The 19,217-nt window shown below is 47.1% G+C and overlaps 1 protein-coding gene and 1 long non-coding RNA gene across 5 annotated transcripts in view; both read right to left on the bottom strand.

The window, feature by feature from the left end:
- The window catches only part of LOC144113344 (epithelial splicing regulatory protein 2-like), a 47,804-nt gene extending 44,264 nt beyond the window's left edge, over positions 1–3,540 (bottom strand). For 3 of the 4 annotated variants that reach the window (XR_013310728.1, XM_077646365.1, XM_077646366.1), the window contains exons 1-2: positions 3,235–3,373; positions 1,100–1,205 (exon numbers count right to left, since the gene is read on the bottom strand). The gene's annotated coding sequence lies outside the window, so the exon portion shown is untranslated. Of the gene's footprint in view, positions 1–1,099; positions 1,206–3,234; positions 3,374–3,401 lie in introns of those variants that run through there. The other variant, XM_077646367.1, reaches the window with a different exon arrangement.
- Positions 3,541–6,928: 3,388 nt separating this feature from the next.
- On the bottom strand, positions 6,929–13,083 carry LOC144113345 (uncharacterized). The gene is made up of 3 exons (XR_013310729.1): positions 12,615–13,083; positions 11,965–12,085; positions 6,929–11,321 (listed from the first exon to the last, which is right to left on the bottom strand). It is a non-coding gene; the product is annotated as an uncharacterized LOC144113345 (long non-coding RNA).
- Between the last annotated feature and the right edge of the window lie 6,134 nt (positions 13,084–19,217).

Consider the following 19,217-nt stretch of genomic DNA (forward strand, 5'->3'; position numbering starts at 1 on the left):
GTTTTCTGAGAGCAGTTCCTCTGGTTGTAATTATTCAAGCACTAGGTAGGCCAACCAGATTGTAGTCAACTGGTTTCAAAAAGTCCTTCACGTAAATGCTGAGTGCACGCAACACTGGATGAAATCGGCAGCTTACATACACAGGCGTAAAAGCATGTGAAATATTGGGTTTTAAACCGTACAAATCATACACGAAGCTGAATAGAAATATAACAAAGAAGGCCGGCAAGACTTGCATGTGTAAAATGAAGTTTGTACACCTTTCCATTGTGAACACGCAGATATGAAAACATCCTCACCGGACTGTTGCAAACTGGCCTAGTGAGCTCACACTACCACTCCACTGCGCTAGGGCCGGGTGCACACAACAGTCCTACTAGAAATGTGGCAATGCCCAGGGACTTATTGGAAAGGTATATAGGTGGCGACATTGGCTCAATGCTCGCCTTTGGGGTTAAACTTGTAGCATGTCTTTAGTACATGGCAGCCATTAACTTAGTGACAGGTTTGACTGCTTGTTTCCGGTGTGGTAATAAGCTCTAGATCTGTTTTGCCTTCAACGGCTGAGGTCACGGCGCCGTCAAAAGTAAGGCTTGATTACGCAGAAATGCCAACGGCTGCTTTTGAAAGCCATGGCAATGGTTTGTCGCATGCTACAGCGATATGCCCAACGAGATGCAAGGGCGAGATGTAACCCGCCTTAGGTCGGTAGTACTGTCAACGATCAGGCGTATCGAAGGCCGCCGTCGCTGTCACGAGCCCAGACTGCATGAAGCAGATAAGGCGGGCGGGTCCGTTCCTTTCGCAGCAGCATGGAGCCCGTTGCTCGTGGATGCCTGTGCTGTCGCAGGTTCGTCAGAAACTTGTCGCGTTTCCCTTTGAACGCTCTGTGGTCAGTGCACGATTTCCCACCGCGACGTCACGCCGGTTTTAGCAAACAGCAGTTTTCTTTTTATTTGTTCAAGTATAAGTGCAAGCACGTAACCATAACGCGATTCTTCTGTGTACAGTGACAGATGTAGGAACCTCCGCGTCAAACAATGTAATCCAACAAGCCATAGGGCCGCCCGCGGAACAACTCAAGTGTTACATCACTAACCTTCAAAGTGACTGGAAATAAATGAGCATTGGTCGAGACTTCGTGTAGCAAGCTGCCACCTCAGGCGGATCGCTTGATAAGTCTTCCTTTGAAAAACGGCAACAACCTGCAAGAGAAACAACACAGGCAAATCAGTTCGTCCCGAAACTACCCTGATAAAGCCAGTTTCACATGCAAGCGAAAATGCTAGCAAATCCAGCCGGCGTGGCGGAAAAACCTAAGCCTGTTTCACATGCAAGTGAAAATGCTCGCGATTCCTGTCGCCACGGCGTAAAAACCTGTTTCGACCAGTCGCGGCAGCTGCGCCTGCCAGAGCGAAGGGGTTCGAACAAGTTGGAAATTTTTCGCAGCGACAGAGCGACAGCTCCGCCCGCTGACCAATGACTGCACGGCGGAAAAGACACGTGACAAGAAGAGGATTCGTGCGGGAAAGACCGACCAGCGCCGTGGCATTGGGAGCTCCAGCAACGCTTTTTTTTTCTTGGGTAGACAGTAGGTCTCTTCGATTTGTCTGCACTTTCTGCACCAGTTCAAGGAGTGCAGCACTTTCGCATTCGTTTTGCCAGTGCAGCGCGCGCCCGCGGCACTTGCGTCTTCGTTTTACAGAAGTGCCACACTAGTGCAGCGAGAGTTCTTGGCTGACTTGCACTCTCCCAAGTGGAAGTGCAGCTGTAGTGCAGCAATATGGCAGTGCCTATGTGTAGATAGGAGAAGCGAAGATATGGCAGTGGTCTCTAAATTAAACTATGTCAGTTCTTTCTTGAAAGGAGGAGGTGAAGTGTTCATGGCGTCATAATTTTAAACCTAAGCGGCCAAGTCGAGCATCAGGGGCGGCATTTCAGCGCATATTCGTAAATCGTCTGCGTGTATACATGCAACGACACTTTTTTTCTATGAAACGACTATTTCCTGGGACTGGTTCATGGCGACACTTCATTGGGATTTCTTGCTTGAAAAATACTTAACGTAGTTTGGGATTTTGGCACCCGTTGATGTCGGCGGCACGCAGTTGGCTGTAATTTGGTAGCGACGCTAAGGCTAGCAGACGACCAGGCCTGCACTCGACCATTCGTTTTGGAAGCAGCCACTGCCAAGATGCACTTGAACTGACGCTGCACGCTGGCGGCACCGCCGCGGAACTAGTGCAGTGAGTGCAGCCAAATCAAAGAGACCTAGTATCCCTCTAGCAAGAGATGGCTACGACGAGTCAAATGTTTCGCATACATCCATTTCGGACGACTCCACGGTACCGGCGCTCGATCCACCGTGCCGCTGGGCTCCAACTGAATATACGTGCAGAAACACTGCGCATTCTCACTGGTATATTATAGTTTGCTCACTTAAATCAGATTGCGGTGACAGTTTATGGGAGCGTCTTTACTAAGCCGAGTGCACAGGCACCGAACGAAAGCACACCTCGCCTGTGGATCCGTGATTTGACTTCGTCTCCGCAAGCACGCCGGCTTGGTTATCTCCGCTGGCGTAGCGGAAATATTTATTTTTCCCCGACTATGAGGCACACTCACTAAATTTTGAGAGAGAGAACAGTTACGGGCCTGTTTATTAAGCTCGTGCGCGCAAGCACGGAGTCCGCTGGCACGTCGCGGGTGCGCGTCACCAGCCGCCTTCGCTTGCATGGAGGTTGCCCACTAAGCGACGTCGCCGCGGCGCCTCGCTCTCTTTTTCTCGTACACGGAGCCCATGCCACACATGCAAGCGACATGAGCGGCGCGTCGCAGCGAAGATTTCCTACTTGTTGGAACCTCGTCGCTCACCACCGCGACGACTCAAAACAGGTTTTTTCCGCCGCGGCGGCAAGATTCGCTAGCATTTTCGCTTGCATGTGACCACGCACATGAAAAAATTATGGCGGCGAAAGGGCCACACACAGCTCACCGCCATTTTGTCTACGCAACCACAACGTTAGGCCTACAAAGATTGCTAGATCTGCGCACCCATCTAGTCCCTCGGAATGCGTTCAATGTAAGAACACGGAGAACCAGTTGCATCACACTTTACACGTTGCTTACAATTCATTCTTTACCGAACACTAACATATGACTAACGCCAACCTACACACAATACCAAATCTGACCGCTCCAAGAGCATAGGCACCACAACGCACTCAAGCTTACCGTTTGCGTGCGGTCTTCGTTTGGATGCTTAATGCCGGTACCTTCGAGATAATGTAGCCTGGAAAGAGTAAAATCCCGAAATATTAAAAAGGACGGGCAACAAATATACAGCCGAGGTAGACCGTGACCGCCTGTCTCTAGCGGCTTACAGAAAAAAAAACACGGACCTATTGGATCAATGTGGCCAGACCAAATTCCGCTGCAAGGTCCGCTGAGCGCTCCTGCCGCAGGCCTCTGGGGTGATTCTCGATAATCGCCACTCCACCCAGAGCGGGGCGTGCCCGTGACACAAACCACGGGGCGGTGCCAAGGTACGTAAACGCGTAATAAGATGACGAAATTGAAGATGAAGAAAAAGGTACGAAAAAAATAGATACTGTCGTCTGCTACTTGGCGCCAAGTACAAAAAACACTGATGCCCTAAAGTAGAGTGAACTAGAATAGGGGAATATTCTAGTGCACTGTACCAGTGCTGTGGCATGTTGCAAGTTGCGCGTCCGCGCCATAAGTGTCGCCACGGTCGGAACGATTGCAGCGATCCTGGTATCTGGCGGCTCATGTGTTCTAGGTTTCCATAATGGAATTTATTAATTTTGATTTTTAGAACGATTGTCACTGATATTGCAATGCCCAAGATGCCTAAAATCACTTTTGTACATCGATTGTCACTACTGATGTTTCCTTTAATAAACTGTTCTTTGGAGAAAACTATTTACGTTTTTGGTACTCGAGCGAGCGCCCTAAGCAGCTGCTAATCAGCCGCGCTGGCCGCGCCGCCAACTCCCAGGCACCGCCACCGTCGCATTTCAAAATCGTCCCCATTGGCTCTACGGGAATGTCACACCCTTGACTGTACCTAAAGCACTGCCTGAAGCAAAGCTTCCTGAAGAACATGCCTGAAGCGTCAGGGGTTTTTCTGTCCGCCGTATGGCGGCGCTGTCAGATGACCCTCTAGCAGACGACACGCAGGCAGCAAAGAATTTTATTGTGACTGCCGTTGCAGCAAAAAGTGTGCCTTCTGGTGCGCTGTTTCTTATAATATTTGTGTGGTGTGTTTAGTGTTACCGTTTGACAAGTGACGGGTCGATGACTGCAGTTGCTGGAGGGAGTAGCGAGTGAAAATGTATTGCTTTTGCGTTCCGTTTTGCATGTCCAGTCAGCGAAACTAGAAGCCCAGCGTTTCGTTCCATGAAATTCCTGTCGACTTAGAACTCCGGGAAAGACTGCTCAAGGTAATTAGAAGAAAGTACTGGCAGCCAAAAACAATATCAAATTATTCTGCAGTTTGTAGCTTGCATTTCCAGCCAAGGAAATGCTGCTGTAGACAGTTTGACTGCCCACCAAGACAGGGGTGGACTCTTTTACCCGACGTCAGCGCTCCGAAGAGTGTTACATGGCCTCAAGAAGTGTGTCGATATCATGCTCAAAGACCGAACGCATTTTCAAAGGCCACTGGACACATGCTTGTTCTACAGTGTGAATAGAATCGCGGGTTTGCCTGTCCGGACCTGTGAGAACAAGGATAGCGGCATATTATATGCAAGAAGTTCATCAAACCGTTGCTAATTAAACCACGCACTTGACATAACAGACCAGAACGCAGTTGCAAAGATGTACAACAAGAAACCTCCTTCCCGAAAATTCTTGAAACTGCTGCTGTATAAAACGATTTCCGCCGCTTTCATCGTACCGACGCATGCCATTTTTCCTTGTAAGTGCGCACTTGTGTGTGCATTCAAGCGTTTTTTTTTTATATATTCACAAGTCACTTGCCATGCATATGTCTGATACTCCCCTTGTTCCAGTTGTCATTTCATTAACGCACGTGCTTGTCATTTCAAGAAATCCTGTTAGGCCTGCATGTGTTACTCCCAAAGTAACTTTGCGCGTGTGCCTCCCACAGGAACCTAGTGAGCTGTGTTTCTTGCAGAAAGAATAGAAAAGAGGGGTATGGCTTTATTTGATGTCTGTCAACGTTATTCAAGGAGGTACCGTTCGGCGAAATCTCGTCGGAAAAATGACCAGAAACAGCGCAGTCTGGGCCTTCCAAGATCTGCTTCGAACGATAGAAACATCTCCCGCAATGCTCCGCAGCAAGATTGTAACAGATGCGCGCTTCGCAAAGTTCCAAGATTAGATATGAGGGATGTGCCACCTGCGGGCCAACACCTCCCCAGGCAGGTTACCGCGACGCCTCCGACTTACATCCATTGAGCGCCATGCAGTCCTTCTTTCCTACGGGTCACCTAGCTACAGTTGAGCACTCAGGTGATTCCGGGCTTCCTCCTGTCCTTATTCTATTATGTGGAGTATTCTCCCTTTTTGCTTGTCCGAAGTAGTTATTGATTTCTTGCTACTGGCGGCAGTGCATATACAACCATGCGTCATGCAGTGTAAATACTTATTTTACGGAATTTCTAGCCACTTTAAGCACTTGTTGCAATATGGATGGTTCGACCATGTTCCTTCTGTTGTAAACCGTGCAAAAGTTACTGATTATGCAGCAGACAAAAGGTCCTAACGGCATGATAGAACGGCGTGCATAGCACGCTTTCAAATTTCGAAATCGAAACTATTGATCCTCTTTCAGTATTATGTGGAAGTAAGCTCAGACTTCTTAAGCATTTGCTGCACTCTTGGACATTCAAAAACATTTTTTTTTGTCATTAACAAAATAAAAGTTGTTGCTCAAAGCCCGAAAAAAAGGATGAAACAGCATGATTGGGAGCTGCGCATCTCAGTCTCCAAGCCATTGAAACCGAAATTGAGGGTAATCTTTTTGCGCCGCCTCGCGGCCAGTCTGCGCAACATCGTGGCGATCTCGGGGCCCATTGAAATTGAGGCGACGCTGCAGGCATGTTCTTCAGGAGGCATTGCCTGAAGCCGAGCCAGGCCGAGCGCAGCTGCGGCGCGAGGCGTCGCACCATAGCTAGAGTGTACTAGAAACATTCTAGTACACTCTACCATAGCATGCACCACAGAAAAGCTGCGTCGCACAGTAGCGCCGAAACGTTGTTGTTGTTAGTGGCTATTTATTAATAAAATAACAATGGAAGGAAAAGATGTTGCTAGCCGCGGCATCTGCCATCGAAATCAAGCATCTGAGCTGCGGCTAGCGGGAATAAAAAGACAGGGAGAGGGAAAAGAAAGGGGGTAGAGATAGTGAGAAAGGATAGTGGTAGGGAGTAATATACACTACGTGTGTACAAATACAGAATAAGAAATAAATGCGGGGTGCTGCGCCGCGCTTCATAGGAGCACTGCGCCGAATAGAGGAACAGTGAAATGCGGTGAAATATTGTATCCTGCCAGTACTAAAAAAAAAAAACAGCTAAACGTCCACTGACAACAGAATAGATGTCGCAGTCCTAGAATTTCAAGCAATCTGAATAGGACATATACCTCATTAGCACGCCGTGAGGTACACATCTTTTGCTTTGTGAACATTAAATATGAAGTTTGGTTTATGGATTGTGGTGGTTTAACGTCCCAAAGCGTCTCAGGCTATGAGGGACGCCGTAGTGAAGGGCTCCGGAAATTTCGACCACCTGGGGTTCTTTAACGTGCACTGACATCGCACATCACACGGGCCTCTAGAATTTCGCCTCCATCGAAATTCGACCGCCGCGGCCAGGACCAAACCCACGTCTTTCGGGTCAGCAGCCAAGCGCCATAACCACTGAGCCACCGCATGCAGACTTCACAAAAACTTTATATAAAAGCATGTCACATGTGCACTGTGTAGAGTGGCAGATACATGTTTTCATTCAAATAAAAAAAGGTTCTCAATAGTGCTACTTGCGTTTCAATGTTTGGAAAGGCCCTCAATCCTGTTAGTTTTGACATGAGCACAAAACGCTTACCAAAAGCATATAGGCAGCTACACAGCTCGTGTGATGCAAATGAGAGGTGAAACAAAATTTGTGATGCACAGCCCTACAATTCTTTTGCTGTATGTAGGACAACAGTAATGCATCTACAGCAGCACCAGGCAGCTGCTTTCAATTCAGCAAGACTCCTCATAAAAGGGAAAGGTTTAATGTCAGGAAAGGTGAAGTCGGCTGGAAGAAAACTTCTTCACATATGCTATACTCAACTATGGAGAAGGGGAGGAACGTAGAGGTGCAGAGCGAAGATGGAATTAAGGTGAAGACATATTACAATGGCTTTAATTTTCTACTGCTCAAAGAAATTTCACGCGTGTGACAGAAGCCTTGAAGAAGAGTCGTGTTTTCATCCCCATAGTTTTGGCGAGCAAAAAAGAAAAAAACAGTTCAGGGATGAACAACAAGAAAAATTGGTGGTGGTTTAGCTCTGGTTAAATCTGGAGTGATGCGATAGCTACAGCTGGCCGAGTGGAACTTGGTCACCTGGCCAACCACGTCATCAGACACGGCGCCGCGCCGCCGGCAGCTGCTCCGCACCACGTGACAGTGTGTCGGCGCAGCCACAGGGTGGCGGCGCCGCCACGCTGAAGGCTCGGAATGCTACCGTAATGTAGCTATCGCTACAATAAAGGGCTAAGGGCATCTGCAAAAGGCCGGAAAGAAGTGTCCAACAGATCATCTAAAAGACAAGCGAGGCAAAATGCAGTTGTGACCAATACGTGTAGTGTGTGTATAAAAGTTTGCTCTGTACAGAATATGTCCAGCTGCAGTATGCAGCTAGCCTGATTCATGTTTCCGAGCAAAGGATTAACTGAAGTACACATTTATAAACTCTTTCTAAATGGATATCTCACTGCAAAGTAGAAAAGTACGCCATATGCGTGTTCACGATCGATTCCGGCCTGACTGTCTGGCTGACCAAATGTGCAGCACGCAGCCCTTCACGAATGCCATAGGCACGTACAACCACATAACACATCAAGCAGATCGACAATACATATCATAAATGCTTGGTAACCTCCTTAGAGAAACTTATCAGGGAACAAATTGAAGGTCTTCTTTAGAAGCCAAATAACTTACAATATGGTTGCATTGGAGCCCTCAAACAACACTGTGCATCGGAGTGTGAAAAGCATAAAAATGCTTAAAAATTGTCTGCTTGCGAAGTCTTCAGCTGTCACTTTTAAGGAGTGGTAGCTTCGCGCATGTGGTGTCCCTCTGACTTGTGCGCGCATGGTTGTGTGCAACTGTGGTAATGCTACACATGTACATATCTTATCACCGCACGCCGATATATAAGGAAGGCAGAAATAAACAGAAGGCTTTTTGCCTCTTGGCTGTTAGCCAGCGTGTCTGAGTGCTCTCTTAACACGTGCCATGCCCTAGACACGGCAATGCATTGCACATCTTTGCCTTTGTTCCCAAAAGGTAGAAAATATGACTGTATCTGCTGAGGTACCAATGCCGCAATAAAGCACTACCAATTACTGAAGCTTACATGCATCCATAATCCTTTCCTTGACTGAAAAGCCGAACAAAAACACAAAAGAATTTTTCCATTTTGATCCTTAATTTCAGTCACCCAGCCCATTTCAACAGTCATTTATTTATTCATTTGTTTAATGATGCCTCAAAAGGTCCTTGCTGGGGCACTTAAGTACTGAAAACTGGGCAAGCAGGAGCGAAATAATGTTCATCATCGTCATTAGCCTGACTGCGCCCACTGCAGGGCAAAGGCCTCTCCCATGTCTCTCCAATTAACCCTGTCCTTTGCCAGCTGTGGTCACTGTATCCCCACAAACTTCTTAATCTCATCCGCCTACCTAACTTTCTGCTGGTCCCCTGCTATGCTTGCCTTCTCTTGGAATCCACTCCATCACTTAAGGACCAGAGGTTATCTTGCCTACGCATTGCATGCCTTGCCCGAGCCCCTTTCTTCCAATGCAATGCAAAAAGCACAGACAGCAGACAGAGAATTTTAGACAACACAAGCACACCAGTATTACGGCAAGGGCGGATTGTCACACCTCATAGATTTTTTCAGTAAATGCTTTAAGCGCACAAGATTAGAGTGGTGAACTGCATCGGCACGAAGACAATTGCAGTCCTCGGCTGTATGAACAAACAAAAATTAAGATGCACAGTGGTGTGTGCACATGGAGAGTAACTTGCTTTTTTAACATGATTAAGGCAGTGTGAAACATAGCAAGCAAGTAAGACGCTGAATTTTCAAGTCTCAAGTGGTAAAATTCAAGAATAACACAAACAATTAATCTCTAATATAATGGTAGAAAAGGTTTAAAAATGCGTAAATTTTAGGCTCCCTGATAAATATAACTTTACCTACTCCTGTGTTGGCAATTTTCTTTTGAAGGTCAAGCAGAAGTATCAAAGCAAAGCAAGTCAGGCTTTTTTCTTTATACTGCCACCACTAAAAAAAAGTTTTTTTTTTGTCATACTACCAGATAATAGCACCAGTGCTGTACAGCATGTGGCAAAGTGTTAAGAAGCAACTTAGCAAATGTGCAACAGTAGAAAAAAGGTATAGAAATCCTGTGCACATCACAGTAATGGATAGATTTTTTTGGGAGCAAGACACATTGCTATGCCTAAGAGGAGTGAGGTGTGTTTTTTGCCCACAGTTTACACATTGTGGAAAGAAATGTTGGTGAAATTTAATTCCATCACTGTCCTTCATGCATGCTGGAAAATACATTATGCAGCCTAATCGCAATTCAATACCTATAGTGCAACATTAAATATTGACCAGTATGGCTCGCACACAAAGAAATTTTTTTCGACAGAGCTGCCTTCCATAATCATCAAAGTGGAGCAGAAAAAGTCCCCCTTGTTAAACTGAAAAATGGCAACATGTTCATCATTGTCCAGTCACATTAAGAGTGAAGAGGCTAATCAGGTTGTCTGCAATTTTCCTTAAAATCACCTAACAGCATCACCACCTTACACGGAGCAAAGTGCTCATCACTAAGTCAGTGAAGCAGGATCTAACACAGTGCCACTAAGCTCACAGGTGGGCAGTGATCTTGTGTCGCATGCATACAAGGTTGACAGCCCATGTCAAAAAAAAAAAGATTCCATTTCAAGTTCGATCATTGAGGTGGAAATCATACCCTTCCAGCTGCAAACTACTTTTGCACCTTAATTATTGACACAGAAATTATGTACAGCTTAATAAATTATACTTCCAAATGGCATGAGGCACAGCATGTTGCGAGATTATCAAACAAACTGTGCCACACAAAATGTGTTGCACCCTGAAGACATGTTGTAAATGACTACAGACACAGCGACCATGCTGCATGTTGAGCATGTTGTGCACTGCTGGCTCTCCACGAACACCAAAGCAAACAGAAAAGCACTGGTGAAAGCATGTCCAGTCAACTCTGGTGCTAGAAGGAAAACATTTTGGTACCTTCCTGTCTTTCACTGAACTGAAGCAACAAATCAAATGTGTGTTGTGTACAAGCAGAACACACAAGGAGGCACTACACAAAGGAATGGCATTTCTTCACAATCACCAAAGAATGTGTTGAAGCACACACTGAGCAAGTTGGCCAACGGTAGGCGGAAAGCACATGGAAACTTCTCGACTCACGAAAAATTGCAGCACCAAAGAAAACTAATCTCTATTGTCATGCATACTACTAATAAATTGAAATCCAAAAATATGGTCTGTTTAAAGAAGAGCACCAAAATGACTAAGATTCACCAGCTTCCCAGCACTATGCGATCAAACTTGAACGCGAGAAAATTTACATTGATTGCTTGTGGCATAGCTACCCGTGAAAACCACGGCAGTGACTGCATTCCCACATGTAGCTGATCACACACTTCCTGTCTGCCAGGCAGAATCCAAATGGTGCTGTGTCCTCCTCCTTGTTGTAGATGTTGATGCTCCTGCTATTATCACCATTTGCCGGTGGTGCCACGGTCCTGCAGCTGAGTGTGGACGAATACATTGTGTTGCACAATGCAAGCTGTGCTGATCTTCGTAGAGAACTCCTGATCATGCCATAGAGCACTTGACACTTTTGCAGACACCTCATGCAATTAATTGTTCAGGAGTCTGGTATGGCCACCCAGCTAGGTAACCAGTCCAGCCAAGGGGTGAGCGAAGATGAATCTGGCATCAGGACTTCCGAGCACACGAGACCCCATGGGGAGAGTGGTCCGCCACGTCTGCATAAGACGCACACTATCACCTGCACGCTAATCAATGTTGTCCACTGAAAACTTCGAACAAGTTAGATACTGGATTTCCAAACATGTGAAATTGTTGAAGCTGCAAGTTCAGCTACAGTCTAGTTTAAAATATGCTCAGTGCAAAACCAATCATTAGTAACAAAACGAACTGTTTCCATAATAGCTACAGGCACTTGATTGCAGACTTTCCAAACTGATGGGCACAAATAATTTAGTATTAGAGTTTTTTAATCTCAAGTAAAGGAAACCACTACAAAATACATTGCACGGAAGGGCACAAGTTCAATTATTTATAATTACTTTGAGTATTTTAGTATAAGCATGCTTTTGCATTTTGCACCCATCAAAATGAGGCTGCCTTGACATGGTGGTATTAAGAGAAATCCAAATCCACAGAACAACACTGCGTGTCACCCACATCTATCCCTGCTATCATCTGAAAACTATAGACATGATTTAGTTACATTATTTTGATATGCGGTTCTATTTACACTGTCCTTCCTTGCTCAGTAAGCTATATATACAAGTGCAATCAGATGTCACTAGCCATACGAAATCTTACTCCAAGTAAACATGTTATCCCTTCATGCCTGCCACAACACACTGACGACATGCTCACCAGATTGACGATTTCCATGCGGGCAGTACAGGAGAATGAAGATATTCCACACAAATGGGTCATGGATGGATCTCGCACACACTTCTTGTGCGCTGGAACCTTCACCGGCAGAACAGCACACCTGTAAAAAAAAAATGTACAAGACTCATATACTTTTGTTTTCTGCGTGCCCTTACAGAAATATTTTTTTTCACCCTCCTGTGGTCATTTCCACGTAAGTGCTGTGCAACTGATGCTGTCACACTTCTTTGAAAATTCCAGCTGGAGTAGCGAAATCACATTTATGTGCTTCATTAATAATGCTTAAGCCCGGTTATAGTATTCTTATACGCTTTCACGCATTTTTTTCTTTTTTTTCACACTTAAGGAAACTCCTCTCAGCTGATTTCACCTATGCTGCCTTTCACATTCATCGACACCAAAAACCAAGAAATCGACCAACGTACTAGCCTACTAGGCTTTGTTTCCTCAACTTGGCGCTGTGTGCAAAAACTGAAACACAATATGGTGCAAAAAGCAACGCGAAATGCCGAATAGAAATTCCGGATTCGCAGCATGTGACCTGCACATACTCCTTTGCCTGATTTAAAGTCATTTCCAGCCTGCATGCAGAAGGAATGAGAATGACGCTGGGCAAACTGTTTCCTTACCTCAATGATGCTGGAGGCGTTGTCACGTTGTTCGTTTCCCGACAGAAGTTTACGCTGTCTTGCTGACAGCGCTGTGGTCAGACAGTGCGCCAGCGCACATGGACGCCTCGTCGAGAAGCCCGACACATTCCTGGAGTCTGTTGCTCAGCCGCGCGAACACCTATCGTGCCAGCCACTCATCACGCGCCCAAAGCCCATCCGTTCAGCGACGTTCACTGCTGGCGATCCCACCTCACAGCTCGACAGTTCGGCACTGCCTCTCATCGCAATGCATCCTTGCATAGTCACCGCATCATACGCCTCGTCAGATGACTGCACAAAGAGCTGTCTAGTCGGAGACAACTCGAAAGCATTGTGGTGCTCTCGAAGGTAGCTTCTAGGGCTTAACAAACGACGAATAAATGCAACGAGCAGCAAAACTCACTTAGCAAAACGCACCGCCAACGCTGCCGCGCTACATTAACCGCACGGACCGATGATCTCTCACTGCGAGCAACGTTGCTGTGAGCGAAGGGTTTGCACCGGGAGAGCAGTTAGCGCCCATATGCGGCTGCACATTTAAGCTTCAGATGTTGATGCCGTTTCATTGCATTTTTAATTTTTTTTTAATTGGTTTTTGGGGAAAGGAAATGGCGCAGTATCTGTCTCATATATCGTTGGACACCTGAACCGCGCCGTAAGGGAAGGGATAAAGGAGGGAGTGAAAGAAGAAAGGAAGAAGAGGTGCCGTAGTGGAGGGCTCCGGAATAATTTCGACCACCTGGGGATCTTTAACGTGCACTGACATCGCACAGCACACGGGCGCCTTAGCGTTTTTCCTCCATAAAAACTCAGCCGCCGTTTCATTGCATTGTGCAATCAAAACAAGACTTTTATCAAAATAAGACGGGATAGTTTTGTGCAGATTCATTGCAGCGCCATATGAGCTGGATTGTTTAAATAGCAGTGAGTAGGTTGTCTTTGTAGCTCGGTTTTGAGATGGCTCCAGCTGTATGGTGAACATCGGGAATAATGCTTCTTGTGCAGTGATGTTGGAAATCTCTTGCCTGTTGTGCCCTTATATGAACTACACCACGCAGATGAGAAACGGCCTGTTTGGTGATGCTGTGGCAGTGCGTTACAGATATACGCAACTGTATTTGTCTTATCTTTCAGATATCGATCGAAGTGGTGAGGGTATTACCAAGAGAGGACCATCTTGGATGATGGCACAGGAAATCAACCATCAACTACTTCTGTCTCAGCTACATTGTGCAGGCAAGAGAAGCCTGTTTGCAAGACACAAAGATATACAGCACAGGAAGGACTGTGAGTACATACTTTTCTTTTGTCTAAATTTATCGCAAACTTCTGACAGGGACAGGCATCTCTTTCTCAAGGTAAAGAACAAAACACAAAAGTCGAATGTTCTGAACTCAAGTTTATGGTAAGGCCGTGCACTTGCAATTGACATTGACGGCATGTCCATGAGTCACTTCGTGGGTTTCGGTGTCTACTGGCTGTTTGAATTTTACTTTTGTTAATGATCTCCACGGCAGATGGCTCCTAGATCAAGTTTGTGGTGGTCCAGTGCACAAATGCTACTGACAGTGAAATTCTGTGCGTCTAACTTTAGTTTGCTGATATTTTTGCTTGTGCTGGGTGGAGAACTGTTTTTACATGCATGTTACCTCCTGATGTGGCCTAGTCTTCTGACTACTGCTATGCCATTCCAGGCGCAGCTAACTGGGCATGCATGTGGTTCACTTAATATTTTTCACTTCTGGAGGCTTCCGAACAGAGCTGAATTTGACTCCCTCATATGTTACCTCCTAGGTGGCACTATCCTTGCTGGAGAAGTTATTTTGAGAATAGCGGTCAAGCTGTGCTCTTTGCCGTTTACTTAAGAGCAGTTTGCTTATGAAAGCATCCAAATGGTTACCATTTTAATGTAAACCAAACCAATGGACTTGCCTCCTCAATGGCAATTAACATTATTTTCCTTGTTGGTTTCTTTTTTCTGCATTTTTTAAAATATGTACAGTCTTTACAAAAAGTAACCAGGCTGCATGGTTTGCTTCTCATTCGAATAGTGGAGCCCTAACGGCTTCCCTAAAGATCAAAAAGTTCTCGGAAGGTGAGGACAAGGGTCTTCCTTACCTTACAGAGATTTAGAGCTTGAAGGCTGGCATAATAGCTTCTATATACGACTGAGAATCAAACCACGTAGTCTGGTTACTTTTGGCAAAGGCTATACATTGGATTCAATAATAACACAGCGAGTTAGCAGTGTGTTTTCTTTTCACAGTTAGCATATTCATTTACGGCTCATGACTAGAGCCATTCACCTATTGTAATTTGTGCTTATTGTTTTCATTATTGCAGATCAGCTTCTAGCTAAGTTTCTTTGCAGAGGCATCGATAGCAGTTGATACAACCATCAAACTGCCATCTGTGCACATCTACTAGACGTACAAATGTCCAGCCGTAACATCTGTACAACATCCTATTTTAGAGGTAGGGACGCATTTCTGATGATCCATTGTATATCTCCTCAATGTTATGTGGAGAAATCTGGTGATCTACTGGACATACATGTCCAGCAAGTGCCGTATTCAAGATGTCTAAAGGCTGTAGTATTGAATCGAATTGAATTGAAGTTTATTTTGGAACATTTATACAAAGCATATTTGAAACAACATATGGATCCCTAGCTAAAAGCTAGTTGGGATCCATGTAAAACATATCAATTGAAACTAAGTGCAGGCATCAGAAAAAACTATTTACATTACACATGGTGAAGGCTCTTGCATTCAAATAGAAAGTTGAAATCTTCTTAACCAACAAAGGTATAAACTAAACAAATATGTATATACATACATATACGAAGTCGCTACACAATACAGCATACAAAGAAAAAACATACTGTAGAGAAAATACACTCTAATCACTATTTATATATTTTTTTAACAGGAGTGGAAAATTTCTGCTTTGCTTCACACAATCTGTAAGAAAATTCCACAGCTTCGTCCGCACATGAGCTGGGGAGAAAAATATATAACAGCAGTATCTTACCGGTACTGACCTACGGGGCAGAAACGTGGGGGCTAACGAAAAAGATTCAGCTTAAAGGGCCCCAGAAAGGGGCTCTCAATAAAGTTGCGATAAGTCTGGGAAGTTAAAAGACGCCACTTCATAATTATCCTCCAGCAAGAATTATTTTGACGCGTTTTGTGGAAGCTGAGTTACATGCAGAAAAAATTTGCACTTCCGCGTCTTCACGCCTTTCCCTCTTCTCTGGTACGCCAAAACGGCGGCGCTCCTCCGCCAGCCCTAACGCCTCTTGATAGCCAGCCCCACCCACTCGGCCCCTCCCCTCCATCCGCCGGCTTCGGCGCGCGCAGAGGTGGCAGAGGCCGCGGTAGCGCGTGACGTCTGAAAGAATTTGGCGCTCTGAACCAATGATAACCCCCGGCTGCTGACGTCACTTTCACAACGTGTCGTCGTATGCCAGGTTTTGGTGCGAAAGCCCGACACCGTGCGTCACCGCGAGGTGCGAAAGCGAGAATTTTTAAAAATGTATTGTAAATTTCCTGCTCGCTTTTGAGGTCTCGAACGTGGCATGGACGCTCGGTGGCCTGTACTCTACGGAGTGCAAGCACTTTAAAGCCAAGCTCAAACACCCCTTTCTGTGGCCCTCTAAGTTAAGGACAATGCTGCGAGTATGGAAAGAAAAATGATAGGTGTAACATTAAAAGACCGGAAGCGGGCAGAGTGGGTGAGGGAAGAAACACGGGTTAGTGACATCCTAGCCAAAGAAATCAGCTTGGGCAGGACATGTAATGCGAAGGCAAGATAACCGATGGCCCATTGGATTCCAAGAGAAGGCAAGCGTAGCAGGGGGTGGCAGAAAGTTTGGTGGGCGGTTGAGATTAAGAAGTTTGCGGGGATACGGTGGCCGCAGCTGGCAAAGGACATGGTTAATTGGAGAGACATGACAGAGGCATTTGCCCTGCAGTGGGCGTGTTTAAATTCCCTTGCTTTGGTATTTTAGGCGTTGTCAGGCTGATGGTGATGATGAATCAGATCTTGTACTCCGCGAGCGGCGACGTTCGTGGTGGCCGGCAAGTGTGTGGAAAAGCGAGAAACAGCAGCGGCGCATCGGTTCTGCCTCGCCCGGGCGTCAACAGATGAGAAGAGGTTCTAGTTTTGCGGGTTTGGTTCTTGAGGAAAGTAAATGGCGCAGTAATTCTCTCACATCTGGGTGGACACCCGAACAGCACCCACCGTGAGGGAAGGGAGGAAGGTGGGAGTGAAAGAAGGAAGGAAGAGGTGGCGTAGTGGAGGGCTCCGGAATAATTTCGACCACCTGGGGATCTTTAACGTGCACTGACATCGCGCAGCACACGGGCGCCTTTTGCGTTTCGCCTCCATCGAAAGGTGGCCGCCGAGGCCGTGATCAAAGACCGAATCCGCTGCGCGCCGGATTTTTGGACGAGTGTGAGCGAACGCTAAAGTGCTATTCGCAATGCACTACGACGACCAGGAGGATGTCGTGGCGGTTTTGATGTGCACCGAGGCCGTACAAGCGTCATGATGATAGGGAGGCACTTCTCAGGGCCCCCGCCGGCTTCAAAAATGCGCTAATGTTTGTTCGCGTGCATACCAAGCTCTGGAGTAGAGGAATGTCAAAAATGAATCATTTGAGGATCGTTGGCCAATACCTAGTTGCTGGTAGAAGTGATAAATGCGATACAAGCTAGGCTTCTTCCCATAGCCGCTCTGCTGCTGCTGCCCAACGTGGCTCGCCTGGCGTCTGCTAGCTCCGCTGATGAAGGCGCCGCGGAAATCGACCATATCTTTATTTTAACGCGACAGCGTTAAGGGCCCCGTGTCGCAGAAAAGCCGGTGTCGTCGGCAGCGTTGGCCGTGAGCGAAAAATCCCAGAAGCGCGCATGTAGCGCCATCAGGCGGCGCTCACTAAAACCACTCCCTCCTCCTCCTCTTCCTCGCAATGTACCCCACTGCCCCAACAGATAGCGCGCGACGGTAGCGACTCCCGCTCGTCTCGTTCGGGCGCAGTGGGGCCGTGCGGGGTCGCAGAAATCGCGCGGTGAGCGGCGAACGCAGCGCTCATCCAAGGCGCGTTCACCACGAAGCTTGCGGCTTGCTGCCCGTTCGTTCGGCGCGGAAGCTATGCTGGCGTTAGTGGCATCGGGTTTGTCGAGAACGATGTCTGCAACTTGAGTCCCGCGCGTTTCGGCAAGGCGCCTCACGTGGTTTACCGCTGCGCGCGTCCGTTTCACCGTACGTAGCAGAAGGATTTGGCTAACGGTCAAGGCGTCGCGGCGTACGGTCGATAGCGTTCCGTGGACTCCCTGGCAGTGCTGCAACACGCTGTCGCGTTTCACTCTTAAAGGCGAAGCTTAAGCGTCCTCCAGTTTTTATTGTGACACGAGGTTCACAGTAAAATGGTGACGAGAGTAGCACCTTTACTTCAGCGTTGGCCAGTTCCGAAGTACAACTGCAGCATCGATGTGAAGCGGTTAGGCTTAGCGGCGACTACGGCAGCCAGGGATCAGCGCAGTTAGTCGCCCGGCGCGTCCGTGGGCGGCGTCGTTGCCGAAAGCACGACTCGATTGCTGATTGGTTCAACAGTTTGCGACTCACACTCACAAGGCTGGAAAATCGAGCGGCGAGAGAGAGATAGAATAAACTTTGTTTGAGTCTTTGAAGAGAAATTCTCCCTCCTGGCGCAGGTGGACTACTAGCTGCATTCAATTCAGCTGTGGTTCACTACACCGCCTGCACCGGTTCATGGTGCACCAAAGCCCTCGATTCACAGCGCCCTCTGCACCGCTATCGCGATTGATTTGGGTGCAGCCTTGGTGCCGCTTTGGTGCAAGGAACCATGGCACCAGCCGCCAAGGAGGTGCAAAAAGTTGTGCTCGACGGCTTTCAGCAGACGAGGCATGTTAGCTCGCAAATATTGAATGTGAATTGAGGGACGTTTTCTCTGTCGCCGGTGGGTTCGATGTCATTCTGCGAGAAAATGGCGCTGACGCCTACGTGACAGCAGGTAACTTTGTGTTTTGTGCTGTAGCTGCCATGTTATTTGTGACAGGCCGTCAGTGTGCGTGCGAGTTCATACGAAACTTCGGCGCAAGAACGGTGTGTGGGCTGTTGGCAAACTGCGGGCAGGGCGAATCCGAGCATGTTTTGCTACAACCGGCGCCGGTACCTGCTGCGCTAAGCATGCAGGCAGAATGTCGCAGGCGCACGTAATAAGTCGGATCTGCTACGCGACGCCGTACTTAAACATGAGCAAGGCAGAAATTGAGAAGGTAGACAAAATATTGAGGAAATGCGCCAATTGAGCTCTGGGAATCCCCATACCCACGTCGACGGAGCGGCTTGAGAAAATGGGGGTACACAATAGATGGGTTGAGCTGGCAGAGGGGGTGAGCATATTCAAATTAGAACGGCTCGGCCAGTCTGAAACGGGCAGGACAATACTCGGATGGGTAGGAATCCAGCCAGAAAGTATAGCACGCACAAGATGGTAAACATCCCGGCAGGAGTCAGAGCCAAGATATATGCGTCCCACCGATGCCGCGGAAGATG

This window comes from Amblyomma americanum, chromosome 1, assembly GCF_052857255.1.
Source record: "Amblyomma americanum isolate KBUSLIRL-KWMA chromosome 1, ASM5285725v1, whole genome shotgun sequence".
NCBI classification, from domain to species: Eukaryota; Metazoa; Arthropoda; class Arachnida; order Ixodida; family Ixodidae; genus Amblyomma; species Amblyomma americanum.